Source organism: Cherax quadricarinatus, unplaced genomic scaffold, assembly GCF_038502225.1.
Source record: "Cherax quadricarinatus isolate ZL_2023a unplaced genomic scaffold, ASM3850222v1 Contig821, whole genome shotgun sequence".
NCBI lineage: Eukaryota > Metazoa > Arthropoda > Malacostraca > Decapoda > Parastacidae > Cherax > Cherax quadricarinatus.
The window spans coordinates 39,922-58,742 of record NW_027195847.1 but is presented as its reverse complement, the minus strand read 5'-3'; the positions used below and the strand labels follow the sequence as shown (position 1 = coordinate 58,742).

At 42.5% G+C, this 18,821-nt stretch overlaps 1 protein-coding gene across 1 annotated transcript in view; it reads right to left on the bottom strand.

The window, feature by feature from the left end:
• The window catches only part of LOC128699495 (uncharacterized), a 57,849-nt gene extending 39,924 nt beyond the window's left edge, over window positions 1-17,925 (bottom strand). Inside the window, exon 1 of the mRNA XM_070080711.1 lies at window positions 17,820-17,925. The gene's annotated coding sequence lies outside the window, so the exon portion shown is untranslated. The remainder of the gene's footprint in view (window positions 1-17,819) is intronic.
• Window positions 17,926-18,821: the final 896 nt, after the last annotated feature.

Below are 18,821 nucleotides of genomic sequence, written 5' to 3'. Positions count from 1 at the left end.
ACCCCCGGAACTCTCTCCAGGTAAACTCCAGGTAAACATGTACAAAGTATACCAGTACATGTGCAAGGTATACAAGTACATGTACAAGGTATACCAGTACATGTACAAGGTATACCAGTACATTTACAAGGTATACAAGTGCATGTACAAGGTATACCAGTACATGTACAAGCTATACAAATACATGTACAAGGTATACCAGTACATGTACAAGGTATACCAGTACATGTACAAGGTATACAAGTGCATGTACAAGGTATACCAGTACATGTACAAGGTATACCAGTACATGTACAAGGTATACCAGTACATGTACAAGGTATACAAGTGCATGTACAAGGTATACCAGTACATGTACAAGCTATACAAATACATGTACAAGGTATACAAGTATATGTACAAGGTATAAAAGCACATGTACTAGGTATACCAGTACATGTACAAGGTATACAAGTACATGTACAAGGTATACCAGTACATGTACAAAGTATACAAGTACATGTACAAGGCATACAAGTACATGTGCAAGGTATACCAGTACATGTACAAGGTATACAAGTATATGTACAAGGTATACAAGTAAATGTACTAGGTATACAAGTACATGTACAAGGTATACTAGTATATGTACAAGGGATACAAGTACATGTACAAGGTATACAAGTTCATGTACAAGGTATACAAGTACATGTACAAGGTATACAAGTACATGTACAAGGTATACAAGTTTTTGTACAAAGTATACAAGTACATGTACAAGGTATACAAGTACATGTACAAGGTATACAAGTACATGTACAAGGTATACAAGTCCATAACAAGGTATACAAGTACATGTACAAGGTATACAAGTACATGTACAAGGAATACAAGTACATGTACAAGATATACCAGTACATGTACAAGGTATACAAGTTCATGTACAAGGTATACCAGTACATGCACAAGGTATACAAGTACATGTACAAGGTATACCAGTACATGTAAAAGGTATACAAGTACATGTACAAGGTATACCAGTACATGTACAAGGTATACAAATACATGTACAAGGTATACCAGTACATGTGCAAGGTATACAAGTACATGTACAAGGTATACCAGTACATGTACAAGGTATACAAGTACATATAAAAGGTATACCAGTACATGCACAAGGTATACAAGTATATACCAGGCCTCCTGGTGGATCAGCGCCTGATCAACCAGGCTGTTGCTGCTGGCTGCACGCAAACCAACGTACGAGCCACAGCCCGGCTGGTCAGGAACCGACTTTAGGTGCTTGTCCAGTGCCAGCTTGAAGACTGCCAGGGGTCTGTTGGTAATCCCCCTTATGTATGCTGGGAGGCAGTTGAACAGTCTCGGGCCCCTGACACTTATTGTATGGTCTCTTAACGTGCTAGTGACACCCCTGCTTTTCATTGGGGGGATGTTGCATCGTCTGCCAAGTCTTTTGCTTTCGTAGTGAGTGATTTTCGTGTGCAAGTTCGGTACTAGTCCCTCTAGGATTTTCCAGGTGTATATAATCATGTATCTCTCCCGCCTGCGTTCCAGGGAATACAGGTTTAGGAACCTCAAGCGCTCCCAGTAATTGAGGTGTTTTATCTCCGTTATGCGCGCCGTGAAAGTTCTCTGTACATTTTCTAGGTCAGCAATTTCACCTGCCTTGAAAGGTGCTGTTAGTGTGCAGCAATATTCCAGCCTAGATAGAACAAGTGACCTGAAGAGTGTCATCATGGGCTTGGCCTCCCTAGTTTTGAAGGTTCTCATTATCCATCCTGTCATTTTTCTAGCAGATGCGATTGATACAATGTTATGGTCCTTGAAGGTGAGATCCTCCGACATGATCACTCCCAGGTCTTTGACGTTGGTGTTTCGCTCTATTTTGTGGCCAGAATTTGTTTTGTACTCTGATGAAGATTTAATTTCCTCGTGTTTACCATATCTGAGTAATTGAAATTTCTCATCGTTGAACTTCATATTGTTTTCTGCAGCCCACTGAAAGATTTGGTTGATGTCCGCCTGGAGCCTTGCAGTGTCTGCAATGGAAGACACTGTCATGCAGATTCGGGTGTCATCTGCAAAGGAAGACACGGTGCTGTGGCTGACATCCTTGTCTATGTCGGATATGAGGATGAGGAACAAGATGGGAGCGAGTACTGTGCCTTGTGGAACAGAGCTTTTCACCGTAGCTGCCTCGGACTTTACTCTGTTGACGACTACTCTCTGTGTTCTGTTAGTGAGGAAATTATAGATCCATCGACCGACTTTTCCTGTTATTCCTTTAGCACGCATTTTGTGCGCTATTACGCCATGGTCACACTTGTCGAAGGCTTTTGCAAAGTCTGTATATATTACATCTGCATTCTTTTTGTCTTCTAGTGCATTTAGGACCTTGTCGTAGTGATCCAATAGTTGAGACAGACAGGAGCGACCTGTTCTAAACCCATGTTGCCCTGGGTTGTGTAACTGATGGGTTTCTAGATGGGTGGTGATCTTGCTTCTTAGGACCCTTTCAAAGATTTTTATGATATGGGATGTTAGTGCTATCGGTCTGTAGTTCTTTGCTGTTGCTTTACTGCCCCCTTTGTGGAGTGGGGCTATGTCTGTTGTTTTTAGTAACTGTGGGACGACCCCCGTGTCCATGCTCCCTCTCCATAGGATGGAAAAGGCTCGTGATAGGGGCTTCTTGCAGTTCTTGATGAACACGGAGTTCCATGAGTCTGGCCCTGGGGCAGAGTGCATGGGCATGTCATTTATCGCCTGTTCGAAGTCATTTGGCGTCAGGATAACATCGGATAGGCTTGTGTTAACCAAATTCTGTGGCTCTCTCATAAAAAATTCATTTTGATCTTCGACTCTCAGTCTGGTTAGCGGCTTGCTAAAAACTGAGTCATATTGGGACTTGAGTAGCTCACTCATTTCCTTGCTGTCATCTGTGTAGGACCCATCTTGTTTAAGTAGGGGCCCAATACTGGACGTTGTTCTCGACTTTGATTTGGCATAGGAGAAGAAATACTTTGGGTTTCTTTCGATTTCATTTATGGCTTTTAGTTCTTCCCGCGATTCCTGACTCCTATAAGATTCCTTTAGCTTAAGTTCGATGCTTGCTATTTCTCTGACCAGTGTCTCCCTACGCATTTCAGATATATTGACCTCTTTTAGCCGCTCTGTTATTCTTTTCCGTCGCCTGTAAAGGGAGCGCCTGTCTCTTTCTATTTTACATCTACTCCTCCTTTTTCTTAGAGGAATAAGCCTTGTGCATACATCGAGTGCCACCAAGTTAATCTGTTCTAGGCATAAGTTGGGGTCTGTGTTGCTTAGTATATCTTCCCAGCTTATATCGGTTAGGACTTGGTTTACTTGGTCCCACTTTATGTTTTTGTTATTGAAGTTGAATTTGGTGAATGCTCCCTCGTGACTAGTCTCATTATGTCGGTCTGGGGCTCCACGCATACATGTCTGAACCTCAATTATGTTGTGATCTGAGTATATTGTTTTTGATATGGTGACATTTCTTATCAGATCATCATTGTTAGTGAAGATGAGGTCTAGTGTATTCTCCAGTCTAGTAGGCTCTATTATTTGCTGGTTTAAATTGAATTTTGTGCAGAGATTTAAAAGCTCGTGTGAGTGTGAGTTTTCATCAGAGCTGCCTCCTGGTGTTATTACTGCAACAATATTATTTGCTATATTCCTCCATTTTAGGTGCCTTAAGTTGAAATCCCCCAGGAGCAAGATGTTGGGTGCAGGAGCTGGAAGATTTTCCAGACAGTGGTCAATTTTTAACAGCTGTTCCTGGAATTGCTGGGATGTTGCATCCGGAGGCTTGTAGACTACCACAATGACTAGGTTTTGGTTCTCGATCTTTACTGCTAAAACTTCCACTACATCATTTGAGGCATTAAACAGTTCTGTGCAAACAAGTGACTCTGCAATGTACAGGCCAACCCCCCCCCCTTTTTTTTCCTGTTCACTCTGTCACATCTGTATAGGTTGTAACCTGGGAGCCATATTTCGTTGTCCAAGTGATCCTTTATGTGGGTCTCAGTGAAAGCCGCGAACATTGCATTTGCCTCTGCAAGTAGTCCATGGATGAAAGGTATTTTGTTGTTTTTGCTGACTTTAGACCCTGTATATTTACAAAGAAGAATGTCATCGGACTGGTACTATTGTTGGTACTTGGGGGGGACTTTTTTCCGGCATTAGTATCTGTATCTGATGGTTTGGAGTGGAGGCCATCGACTGTGGTTCCACTCCAGGAATGACTGGATTTGGTGTACGATTTCTGCCATTTCCTGCCAGTTTTTTTTCCTTCCTGGCACTAAAAAACCTCTCCCTCTTAAGTGGCTGTGGCTACCCAGGCTTTCCCATGGCCTGGATGTTTTGTATCTTTTTGTCCCCTTTAGATAGTGTGCCTGGCAATTTAAGTTATAGCACAGTCTTTCCTGTACTGAAGAGGTACACATTTCAGGGTGAAAAGGCTTACAGGAAGGGAGTTTGCATTTTCCTGTTGTCATATGGGCACGGCATTTTCTAGGGAGGTCATAGTTGCACGTCCCATCTGTTTTTCCAGATTTCCCATGTCTGCAGATACCAAGTGCATAGTATGTGCACAGGCTTGGTTACCATTTGCCTTGGGTTTCTGTGACTGTATTTGCTGTTGGTGCATGTTTACCTGTCTTATTCCTATCCTCCCTAGCACCAACAATGGAGCTCCCACCAGTTGTTTTTGGTAATATATCCTCACTATTGCTAGTGGAGTCCTGTTGTTTGCTATTTCCTGTTGTATTTCTAGTTTGCAATATTGGTTTTATCTTATCTTTGACTACACTTGTTTCCCCACTACGGCTCCTGTCCCCTATGAGGTCATTTATATGCATTCCTTCCTGCGTATAATTCTCGATTACCTGGACAAAATCTCCAGCTTCACCATTACTGTCTCCCAGGACAGCACCTCCAGCTTCACCATTACTGTCTCCCACGACAGCACCTCCAGCTTCACCATTACTGTCTCCCAGGACAGCACCTCCAGCTTCACCATTACTGTCTCCCAGGACAGCACTATCAGCCCCACATTTACTGACTACCAGGACATCACCTCCAGCCTTACAGTTTCTGACTACATGGCCAGTATCAAGGGCAGTACCATTCAACCCAGACTTTTTATGTTCCCATCTGTTGTAGAAAGCTTCCAGGTTTTCTATGAAAGCAGCTTTGATGTTGTCCTCTTTTAATACCCTTGTGATTTTAGTCCACAGATTTTCCTCATTTGGACATACCCAAAAACACTTCCCTGTTTTAATACTGCTTGTAGCTAGTTCTTGGATATCTGCACAAGGGGCGTGACACCAATTTCCACAAAAATGGCAATTCATCCATGTTGAAGCCCGTTTGTTTGATTGATTGCAGACTACACACAGCTTCATAATGATTTGAATGGTTGATTTACTGTAATTCTACTAGCAACCTCTTGAATACTCTATTAATAACCTCCTTAAATGAAGCTCTAGCTATTTGTATTTCTATTTCTAACTGTACTTGTATATTAGGACAGCTTACCGGTGTACGTTTGTTTTATATTTATTGTTTGTGTTTGATAAGGGCGTCTACAACCCCATCCATTTACAGTCTGCTTTATTGTCCAACGAATCCGTTTGAAACCAGTCAAGGGTTCGGACCAGTCGAGGGTTCGGACCAGTCTGATCTGATCAGTGGGTCACTTATTTAAAACATACAGGTCGGTGATTTGGGCTAACACACGAAGGATCTACTGGAAATTATCTACCCGAGTAATATGTATACAAGGTATACAAGTACATGTACAAGGTATACAAGTACATGTACAAGTTATACAGACCATAGTTGACATCAATGACTTACTACTATATAGAAAGTCCCTTGTTATGTCCCCAGGATGCCACCCACACCAGTCCACTAACACCCAGGATGCGACCCACACCAGTCCTCTAACACCCAGGATGTGACCCACACCAGTCCACTAACACCCAGGATGCGACCCACACCAGTTCACTAACACCCAGGATGTGACCCACACCAGTTCACTAACACCCAGGATGTGACCCACACCAGTCCACTAACACCCAGGATGCGACCCACACCAGTCCACTAACACCCAGGATGCCACCCACACCAGTCCACTAACACCCAGGATGTGACCCACACCAGTTCACTAACACCCAGGATGTGACCCACACCAGTCCACTAACACCCAGGATGCGACCCACACCAGTCCACTAACACCCAGGATGCCACCCACACCAGTCCACTAACACCCAAGATGTGACCCACACCAGTTCACTAACACCCAGGATGCGACCCACACCAGTTCACTAACACCCAGGATGCCACCCACACCAGTTCACTAACACCCAGGATGCCACCCACACCAGTCCACTAACACCCAGGATGCGACCCACACCAGTTCACTAACACCCAGGATGCGACCCACACCAGTCCACTAACACCCAGGATGTTACCCACACCAGTCCACTAACACCCAGGATGCGACTCACACCAGTTCACTAACACCCAGGATGCGACCCACACAAATCCACTAACACCCAGGATGCGACCCACACCAGTTCACTAACACCCATTATGCGACCCACACCAGTCCACTCCACTAACACCCAGGTACCCATTTTACTGCTGAGTCAATATAGACAACCGGTGTAAGGAAACACGTCCGATATTTCCACCCCTTCGCCGGGAATCGAACCCGGACACCACCGTGTGAAGCGAGACCTTTTGCTACCAGGCCACGGGGCACCAACTTCAATTCAATTCAAGTTTATTCTCTATAAGGGTTACAATGTGGGGTTTACAGGTTTTGGGTATTGTGTGGTTTACATGTTATAAAATACTAATTACAGAGGGGGCCACTAGGACACCTAGCATGGCTAGGCATTACAGAGGGGGCCACTAGGACACCTAGCATGGCTAGGCATTACAGAGTGGGCCACTAGGACACCTAGCATGGCTAGGCATTACAGAGGGGGCCACTAGGACACCTAGCATGGCTAGGCATTACAGAGTGGGCCACTAGGACACCTAGCATGGCTAGGCATTACAGAGGGGGCCACTAGGACACCTAGCATGGCTAGGCATTACAGAGGGGGCCACTAGGACACCTAGCATGGCTAGGCATTTCGAGCAGACTTAGATTAATTCTTAACATTAAATCCTTACAGATTATGGTATTAAGGCTAAGTGACTACATCATAATTTGTGAGTTTAACAATGTGAATGTTTTTGTTTTGGCACAATACAAAGTGTCTATATTGGAGTATCATAGGCAAACTTATGACTAGTTAGGATTTATTATTTTAAGATTAAGATTAGTATTTCTGGGTTTATAGTCAGTGGGTGAGTTAGTTAGTTTAATATGTTTATTATGCACCCCATACCCATCCTGTGGGCGGTAGTCACCACATACCCATCCTGTGGGCGGTAGTCACCACATACCCATCCTGTGGGCGGTAGTCAAAAGATTACAGAGGTACATAATTGGTCCAGGGACTGGACTCCAAAGTTTTGATAGCTGAGCAAGTTACAGAGGTAATGAACTCACAATTTACAAAGGTAATGAACTCACAATTTACAAAGGTAATGAACTCACAATTTACAAAGGTAATGAACTCACAATTTACAAAGGTAATGAACTCCAGGTAGGTCTAGTCACAATCATGACAAGTTACAAAGGTATTTACAGATTACAGAGGTACGTAATGGGTCCAGGGACCGGGCTCCCAAAGTTTTGATAGCTGAACTAGGTACAAAGGTAATGAACTCACAAGTTACAAAGGTAATGAATCCTGTAAGAATGGTTACTTACGTTTATACATGGCTACAATCATGAACAAATTATAGAGTAATGAGCAATTCACACTTCCACACCCGGTCACAACTGTAGTGAGTTATTGGTAACTTTTTGTCATGTGATCGAGGCCTTCCGCTGGCTTACTAGTCCTACCCTCTAAAAATTATAGTTTAAAATACCTTACGTTCTCCAAAATAATGACGACCCCCAATTTCTGTGTAAGAAACCAGAATAATGTGATGATGGAAGCCTGGTGTAGTGACTGTATATCCTCGGTACTCTGGGAAGGTTTCTGACTTCTTATTCACTGGCTACCAGGTGAATATTTTTGTAGACCGAGTGAGATATAAGCTCTGGGCTTCTTTAGGTTCTTAATCCCACTAGTATTGGTACCAGAATGTTAATCCCACAAGTGTTGGTACCAGAATGTTAATCCCACAAGTGTTGGTACCAGAATGTTAATCCCACAAGTGTTGGTACCAGAATGTTAATCCCACAAGTGTTGGTACCAGAATGTTAATCCCACAAGTGTTGGTACCAGAATGTTATCCACCACTGATAACCCAAGCAAGTCAGTGCATCATTGAGGTTTGGTTGTCTTATTTCCACTGTGGTCCTTCAATCTTGCCCCCCAGGATGCTACCCACACCAGTCCACTAACAGGTAACTACTTATTGCTAGGTGAACAGTGACACTAGGTGTAAGGAAACACGCCCAACGGAGAATCGAACTACGAACACTCAGTGTGTGAGGCGACAGCGTTGCCTACCAGGCCTAATCTCTCCTCTAAATATAACAAAATTAATATCTGAATCTACATTGTTAATTCTAATATTATATACTAATGATTCAAGCCTACATAAATTTTTCTCTAGGCCTAAATCTGTTAATCAATAATTAATCTCTGTATGGGTACGCTAGAACACTCGCCATCCCTGTGACCACGACCCTAAATTATTTACATACGAACTTGGCGGTGGAATTCAGTACCAAATAAATTCCCACATAGGTGAGAGATAACACAATAAGTGTCAGGGGTCCAAGACTATTCAACTGCCTCCCAGCATACATAAGGGGGATTACCACTAGATCCCTGGCTGTCTTCAAGAGGGCACTGGACAGGCACCTAAAGTCAGTACAACTCTTGGGTATCTTTAATGAGGAAACGTTTCTCCATACAGTGACTTCATCAGTCCATACAAAGGAGAATGGTGAAGAACAGGAGGAGTTTGAGGTAATCAGTCCCTCAGTCTTGAGTCGATATAATCAGTCCATCAATTTTGAAAAGAATACAGCATATGTGCGAAGAAGTGGCTTATGTACAGTAGGCAGGTGAGGTGCAGCAGTCGTAGGTGGTGTCACATTTGTCCAGTGTAGAAGTAGGTCGTATATTTATGTTGCAAGTGAAGAATTTCCTGTATTAAGATCCCAAGAAGTTGCAGTGTGTGACAGGATTGTAGATGAGTGGTTCAGGGAACCGACACGTTGATAAATTAGACACATGTGCAACTCTTGGGTATCTTTATTGAGGAAACGTTTCGCCACACAGTGGCTTCATCAGTCTATACATAAGAGAATGGTGAAGAACAGGAGGAGTTTAAGTCTACAACTTGGATGAAGAAGGATTAAAACTGAAGACGTGTGATGGCTCATGTTATGTAGATGCATTCCTGTACATAAGCCTGGCATCCCATTATATCCTGCCACTCTGGGCACTGGGAGCGCACGACACACATTAGCTGCCCACCTTGCTTAATATCTCTCAGCACTTCTAGGCACCATCAGTCAGGCTACAAACACTCAGGTGACGTTTTCTCTAGCATTATCAACCTGAATGTCAAAAACAGAAGCATGGCTTCTTTCGATGTCACAGCCTTTTTTACCAATGTTCCTGCTGATGCTGCAATAAATATTCCGAGACAGAGGCTCACCGATATCCACGACTTCACATTACATCTTCTGGAATCCATCAGTCTAGTGGATAGCTGTGTTAGTTTCAACTTCTTCAAGTATCAAGACAAGCGTTACAAACAAAACTTGGGATGGCAATGGGCAGCCCTCTCAGTGCTGTGCTCACTAACATCATGAAGAACCTAGAGACAGAGGAATTCACTACCATCATTCCCAACACCGTTTCCTTTGTTAAGATATGTTGGCGTTATATTGGTTTCAATATCCAGGTGGTCATCAACAACATCATATTAGATTTTGCCACCGAAGTTGCTAGTTTATTGTGCACCCCATATCCATCCTGTGGACGGTAGCGTGAGAGCATGTGGATACACAAAAGGCCTAGGAACTAGGCCCCAAAAGGGTTAACAGGTGTGCATATGGATTATTTTTTATCTACATATCTACAGTTCACTTATCTGTTACAAGCAAATTTAGGAAATTTGCTTAATATATCTGGTATCTTATTTTCATTAATAAGATATCTTGACATGTCACATAGGTTATTATACTGTCTGTCTCTGTATTCCTCAATAAGTGGACAATTAAGCACATAGTGTTCAAGACAGTGACCATATGTCTGATCACATAATTTACATTTAGTTTGATCATCATCTGTGTGTCTCCCAAACTGCCAGAAGTACTTGTAACCAAGCCTAAGCCTGACCACTACAACATCAGTCAGTACTTGTAACCAAGCCTAAGCCTGACCACTACAACATCAGTCAGTACTTGTAACCAAGCCTAAGCCTGGCCACTACAACATCAGTCAGTACTTGTAACCAAGCCTAAGTCTGGCCACTACAACATCAGTCAGTACTTGTAACCAAGCCTAAGTCTGGCCACTACAACATCAGTCAGTACTTGTAACCAAGCCTAAGTCTGGCCACTACAACATCAGTCAGTACTTGTAACGAAGCCTAAGTCTGGCCACTACAACATCAGTCAGTACTTGTAACGAAGCCTAAGTCTGACCACTACAACATCAGTCAGTACTTGTAACAAAGCCTAAGCCTATAACAATAATTTTCATTATTTACTTCTCTCCTAATATTATTCCTAATGCTAGACACAGATATACCAAAGTTATATTCTACATTCTCCTTCTGGGTACTCTTCTTGGCTAACATGTCAACTTTATCATGAAGGAGTAACCAGATCAGTGCTGTCCAACCATCAATAAAGTTTACACTTGAACTCGGAAAAGATGCCCAAACTTATTTTCCTGGACGTACTCCTGTGCAGGTCTCCCGACAGTGACAAACTTCTCTTCAAAGTGGATAGAAAACCTACCAACATGGACGATCTCATACACTTCTATTCGCACCAAGACACCCGCACTAAAAGAGGTGTCCTCATTGGCGTCTTCCTGGGAGCTTTTCGCATCTCCAACCCTTGTACCCTTGAAGAATGTACCTACATAACACAAGTCTTCACACGTCTTCAGTTTCCATCATTCTTCATTCGGGATTGGAGTCTCAAGACACAAGTTAGCATCAACAAATCCTCCATGGAAAAGTCAGTAAAGCAGTTCATCTTCCATGTGGTGATGTTGCCAAGAATACTCGCTACTAACAACATAGTTTCAACAATAAACACGTCATCTATCAAAGACCTCACTATGTAACGTAGCCTCACACCTCTAACATCAACAACCGGCGTCTACATCATCACTTATGTATACTGTCCCAAGAAATATGTAAGAGAGACAGAAATGTATAGGTCCACCTCAAGCAACATGTAAACGATAGCAACAGAGACAACTTAAGGTACACCTGTGTCCTCCACAGGGACTCCATGGGACATTTGATGAATTGGGATGAGGCACAACTCATCCTCACTGAAGAAGATCTTAGACAAGTTGCACTGTTCGTCCAGAATCTCCACGACTACGGTGTTCTTCACACCAACTCCAAGGTTGAGGGACTGATTACCTCATCTTCTGTATATAATTCTAATGTCTTCAAATTATGTCTGGAATTTGTATTGATAAAGCCGCTGGATGGCGAAACGTCTACAATAAAGATACCCAGATGTTGCACATGTGTCTAATTTATCAACAAGATCTTAGACGTCGACGATGTTTGGAAGCCTCACTGATCCCCGTCACAGACACCATAGAACACAACACTGGAAGATACTAATTTTTAAAAACATTAACATACTCACCCAGGCAGAGCATCACCTATGTGGGAATTTGTTTGGTACCGAATTCTACCGTGTAAATAATTAAGGGTCGTGGTCACAGGGCTGGCGAGAGTGTTGTATCGCGCCCTTACACAGACTAACGTATTAATTAGCATTTATGCCTGAAGGCTTCAATCATTAATAAGTACGTAGGTACACCTAGCTACAGTAGCTACCTAGGTACAGTAGCTACCTGGGTTTTAGTCGACTAGTGTGGGTGGCATCCTGGGGGACAAGACTGAAGGACCACTGTGGAGATAAGACACTCCCCGGTGACACACTGACTTTCCTAGGTCATTCTGGGTGGCTAACCCAACGTGTTAAAATATAAACAAAATCTTATCTTATGATATTTATAAAGCCAACATCTCTGAACCAGCATGGAGAACTGACGTCTACTAGACACAGGTTCTTCATTCTGGTATCAGCACTTGTGGGAATAAGAACTCAAAGCTGAGAGCTGATATCTCACTCGGTTATGCAGAGTATTTCGGATAACACCCAGGTACCTATCTACTGCTAGGTGAACAGGGACAGCAGGAGTAAGGTGACTAACACCCAGGTACCTATCTACTGCTAGGTGAACAGGGACAGCAGGAGTCTTAAGAAAACATCTAATATTTCCACCAGTAATGAGTATTGAAACACGGAACTCAGTGTGTGAGTGCGCTACCAACCCAGCCACGGGTCACCTTACATACTAGTTTGGGAAGCCATAATGAACACAGGAACACCTAGAATGTATGGTGGGATTATTGATATCTTCCATCTGGTTACAGGAACCATTCCTTCATTCACCAGACATCCAAGAGAGAGAAATCTTACAGAAGTCAAGAGTCTGGTAGATTCAGGGAATTACTGCCTCTGCTGGACTCACATCAAGTATCTTCTAGTGTGTATATGGGGAAAAGGTCACTACTTTTCTTACACTCACTTAACACTTTACAAATAAGTAAAGGAGAGGAAGCTTGTGAAGACAGAATAAAGTGGTCTTTATTAGCCACGTCACTCACTGAGTCAGCATCTCACAAGTTCCCACAATCTAACCTAACAACACAGGAGTGACATGACCTACTTGTCTACCTGTCCTCATCTCAGTATATTATTCATCATGTCACTGTGTCACTCACACTTCACTCTCCCTGTATATGTACTGTCACTTTTAAATCTCTGGGTCTTAGAAGCGATCGAAACCCAGGGCCCAAGCGTTTTCTAGGTCCCAGGACCCAAGCGTTTTCTAGGTCACAGGGCCCAAGTGTTTTCTAGGTCCCAGGGCCCAAGCGTTTTCTAGGTCCCAGGGCCCAAGCGTTTTCTAGGTCCCAGGGCCCAAGCGTTTTCTAGGTCCCAGGGCCCAAGCGTTTTCTAGGTCCCAGGGCCCAAGCGTTTTCTAGGTCCCAGGGCCCAAGCGTTTTCTAGGTCCCAGGACCCAAGCGTTTTCTAGGTCCCAGGGCCCAAGCGTTTTCTAGGTCCCAGGGCCCAAGCGTTTTCTAGGTCCCAGGGCCCAAGCGTTTTCTAGGTCCCAGGGCCCAAGCGTTTTCTAGGTCCCAGGGCCCAAGCGTTTTCTAGGTCCCAGGACCCAAGTGTTTTCTAGGTCCAAGGGCCCAAGCGTTTTCTAGGTCCCAGGGCCCAAGCGTTTTCTAGGTCCCAGGGCCCAAGCGTTTTCTAGGTCCCAGGGCCCAAGCGTTTTCTAGGTCCCAGGACCCAAGTGTTTTCTAGGTCCAAGGGCCCAAGCGTTTTCTAGGTCCCAGGGCCCAAGCGTTTTCTAGGTCCCAGGGCCCAAGCGTTTTCTAGGTCCCAGGGCGAAAGTGTTTTCTAGGTCCCAGGGCCCAAGCGTTTTCTAGGTCCCAGGGCCAAAGCGTTTTCTAGGTCCCAGGGCCCAAGCGTTTTCTAGGTCCCAGGGCCCAAGCGTTTTCTAGGTCCCAGGACCCAAGTGTTTTCTAGGTCCAAGGGCCCAAGCACTTTCTAGGTCCCAGGGCAAAAGCGTTTTCTAGGTCCCAGGGCCCAAGTGTTTTCTAAGTCCCAGGGCCCAAGCGTTTTCTAGGTCCCAGGGCCCAAGCGTTTTCTAGGTCCCAGGGCCCAAGCGTTTTCTAGGTCCCAGGGCCCAAGCGTTTTCTAGGTCCCAGGGCCCAAGCGTTTTCTAGGTCCAAGTGCCCAAGCTTTTTCTAGGTTCCAGGACTCAAACATTTTCTAGGTCCCAGGACTCAAACATTTTCTAGGACCCAGGACTCAAACATTTTCCATGTCCCAGGACTCAAACATTTTCTAGGTCCCAGGACTCAAACATTTTCCAGGACCCAGGACTCAAACATTTTCCAGGACCCAGGACTCAAACATTTTCCAGGACCCAGGACTCAAACATTTTCCAGGTCCCAGGACTCAAACATTTTCCAGGACCCAGGACTCAAACATTTTCCAGGACCCAGGACTCAAACATTTTCCAGGACCCAGGACTCAAACATTTTCTAGGTCCCAGGACTCAAACATTTTCCAGGACCCAGGACTCAAACATTTTCCAGGACCCAGGACTCAAACATTTTCCAGGACCCAGGACTCAAACATTTTCCAGGACCCAGGACTCAAACATTTTCCAGGACCCAGGACTCAAACATTTTCCAGGACCCAGGACTCAAACATTTTCCAGGACCCAGGACTCAAACATTTTCCAGGACCCAAGACTCAAACATTTTCCAGGTCCCAGGACTCAAACATTTTCCAGGACCCAGGACTCAAACATTTTCCAGGACCCAAGACTCAAACATTTTCCAGGACCCAGGACTCAAACATTTTCCAGGACCCAGGACTCAAACGTTTTCCAGGACCCAGGACTCAAACATTTTCCAGGACCCAGGACTCAAACATTTTCCAGGACCCAAGACTCAAACATTTTCCAGGACCCAGGACTCAAACATTTTCCAGGACCCAGGACTCAAACATTTTCCAGGACCCAAGACTCAAACATTTTCCAGGACCCAAGACTCAAACATTTTCCAGGACCCAAGACTCAAACATTTTCCAGGACCCAGGACTCAAACATTTTCCAGGTCCCAGGACTCAAACATTGTCTAATATACCCTAGTGGTGGTTCTTGTGTCTTCCTGAACTATTGACAGGTGTATATATCTCATTGTATATACACTAAGATATACGTTCCTCTCAGTGTATATACGCTTAGATATGCACCTTTCAGAGTATATACACTAAGTTACAAACACCTTCCAGAGTATATACACTAAGTTACAAACACCTTCCAGAGTATATACACAGATATATCACGTTTCTTTGTAAATACACGGAGATATACATCTCTAATATACACTGATATATACACAGTGGTATATGGTATGATATATATAGTGTATATACGGCCAATGTATATACACTGAGACATACATACCTCTTTGTATATATATATATATATATATATATATATATATATATATATATATATATATATATATATATATATACAAACCTTTCAGTGTACATGCGCAGAGATATACACCTCTCGGTACATATACTGAGAACTGAGATATACACCGATATATACACCTCTCAGTGCATATACACTGATAAATACAATTCTCAGTATTTATTCGCAGAGATATACACCTTCCTGTGTATATATATTATGAGATATACACCTCCCGATGCATGTATATACACTCAGAAATACACCTCCCGATGCATATATATACACTCAGAAATACACCTCCCGATGCATATATATACACTCAGAAATACACCTCCCGATGCATATATATACACTCAGAAATACACCTCCCGATGCATATATATACACTCAGAAATACACCTCCCGATGCATGTATATACACTCAGAAATATACATCTCAGTGCATATATCCTGAGAAATACACCTCTTAGTGTACATAAACTGAACTATACACATTTCAGTGTATATACACAAAGATATACACCAATCAGTGCATACACACTGAGATATTCACCTCTACGTGTATACATACTGGGAAATACAAATTGTCAGTGTATGTACTCTGAGAGATATACACCTCTCAGTGCATATACAATGAGATTTATACATCTCTCAGTGTATATACACTGATATATATGTCTCTCAGCGTATATACATACAGATATACACCTGTCATTATATATACACTGATATATACACCTTTCACAGTATATACACTTAGTTATACACCTTTCAGTGGATATACGCTGAGATATTCGCCTCTACGAGAATATCTCAGTGTGTATCCTCTACATACTGGGAAATACAAATTGTCAGTGCATATACACTGACATATATACATCTCTCAGTATTTATACACTGATATATATGTCTCTCAGTGTATATATACACAGATCTACACCTGTCATTATATATACAGAGACAAACACCTGTCACAATATATACTCTGAGAGATATACACGTCTCGTCGTATATACACAGTGAAATATACAACTCTCAGTGTATTTATACTGAGAGTTATGTACCTCCCTATATATATATGCTGAGAAATATACACCTCCCAGTGTATATACACTGAGAAATATACACCTCCCACTGTATATACACTGAGAAATATACACCTCCCAGTGAATATACACAGAGATATAGATCCCTCAGAGTATATACACTAAGGTATGCACATCTGGGTCTGTAGACACTGAGAGATATACACATCTCAGTGTACATACACTGAGAGATACATCTCTCGGTGTATATACACTGACATATACACCTCTTAGTGTATATACACTGAGAGATATACAGAAATGTATTCAAATTAAAAACATTTGTAATAATAATAATAATAATAATAATAATAATAATAATAATAATAATAATAATAATAATAATAATAATACTTACATCATACTGGTATATCTCATATATATTCCTTTAGCACTTATGTATACAAGATTGTATTTGGTATACCCAGAAACGTATTGTATACCTGGACGTGTATATCCGGGCAGTTTATGGCTGGAATATTCTCCAAGGTATATACAGATTTATACAGTATACCCAGAGGTGTGTTTCCGGGTATAACACGGTTGGTATATCGACTACAGTAAATATATAGGTTTGTAGTATACCCACAAGTGTATAGTATACGATCAAGTATATGGTATACCTACAAGTGTATAGTATACGATCAAGTATATGGTATACCTACAAGTGTATAGTACACCCACATATGGATAGTTTACTCTCAAGTGTATAGTATACCCTCAAGTATATAGTATACGCACAAGAGTATAGTATACCCACAAGTGTATAGCTTACCCTCAAGTATGTAGTATACCCTCAAGTGTACAGTATACCTACAAGTGTATAGTTTACCCTCAAGTGTACAGTATACCCTCAAGTGTATAGTATACCCTCAAGTGTGTAGTATACCCTCAAGTGTATAGTATACCCTCAAGTGTATAGTATACCTACAAGTGTATAGTTTACCCTCAAGTGTATAGTATACCCTCAAGTGTATATTATACCCTCAAGTGTGTAGTATACCCTCAAGTGTATAGTATACCCTCAAGTGTATAGTATACCTACAAGTGTATAGTTTACCCTCAAGTGTATAGTATACCCTCAAGTGTATAGTATACCTACAAGTGTATAGTTTACCCTCAAGTGTATAGTATACCCTCAAGTGTATAGTACACACGTAAGTGTATAGTTTACTACCAAGTGTATAATATATAAACAAGTGCATAGTATACCCACAGGTGTATAGTATACCCACAGGTGTACAGTATACCCAAAGTGTGGATATACCTAAGTGTTTAGTATACTCACTAGTGTGGATACACCCAAGTGTATAGCCTACCTAAAAATATTTAGTATACCCACAAGTATATAGTATATCCAGAGAGCGAGGTATAGCGGTGTATATTCTTGGTATAACGGTGATAGGAGAGGCGCACACACCCTCCCACTGACGTCTTAACCCACACTGATGGGCGACAGCAGTGTAGCCCACTATGTAAGTAGGTGGGTAAGTAGGTAGGTAAGTAGGAGGGTAAGAAGGTAAAACAAATTGGTAAAAGGGTAAATATATAGGTAGGTAGGCAAGTAGGTAAGCAGGATGGTATGTAGGTACATAAGCAAGTAGGTAAGCAGGATGGTAAGTAGGTAGATAGGCAAGTAGGTAAGCAGGATGGTATGGAGGTAGATAGGCAAGTAGGTAAGCAGGATGGTAAGTAGGTAGATAGGCAAGTAGGTAAGCAGGATGGTAAGTAGGTAGATAGGCAAGTAGGTAAGCAGGATGGTAAGTAGGTAGATAGGCAAGTAGGTAAATAGGCAAGTAGGTAAGCAGGATGGTAAGTAGGTAGATAGGCAAGTAGGTAAGCAGGATGGTAAGTAGTTAGATAGGCAAGTAGGTAAGCAGGATGGTAAGTAGTTAGATAGGCAAGTAGGTAAGCAGGATGGTAAGTAGTTAGATAGGCAAGTAGGTAAGCAGGATGGTAAGTAGTTAGATAGGCAAGTAGGTAAGCAGGATGGTAAGTAGTTAGATAGGCAAGTAGGTAAGCAGGATGGTAAGTAGGTAGATAGGCAAGTAGGTAAGCAGGAGGGTAAGTAGGTAGATAGGCAAGTAGGTAAGCAGGATGGTATGTAGGTAGATAGGCAAGTAGGTAAGCAGGATGGTAAGTAGGTAGATAGGCAAGTAGGTAAGCAGGATGGTAAGTAGGTAGATAGGCAAGTAGGTAAGCAGGAGGGTAAGTAGCTAAGTAAACAGGGTAAGTAGGTACGTAAGTAAATAGGAAATTATATAAGTAGAAGGGTAAATAGGCAGGTAGGTAAATAGGTAGGTAGGTAAATAGGTTGGTATTAAAGTTGGTAGGTAAGTAGGAG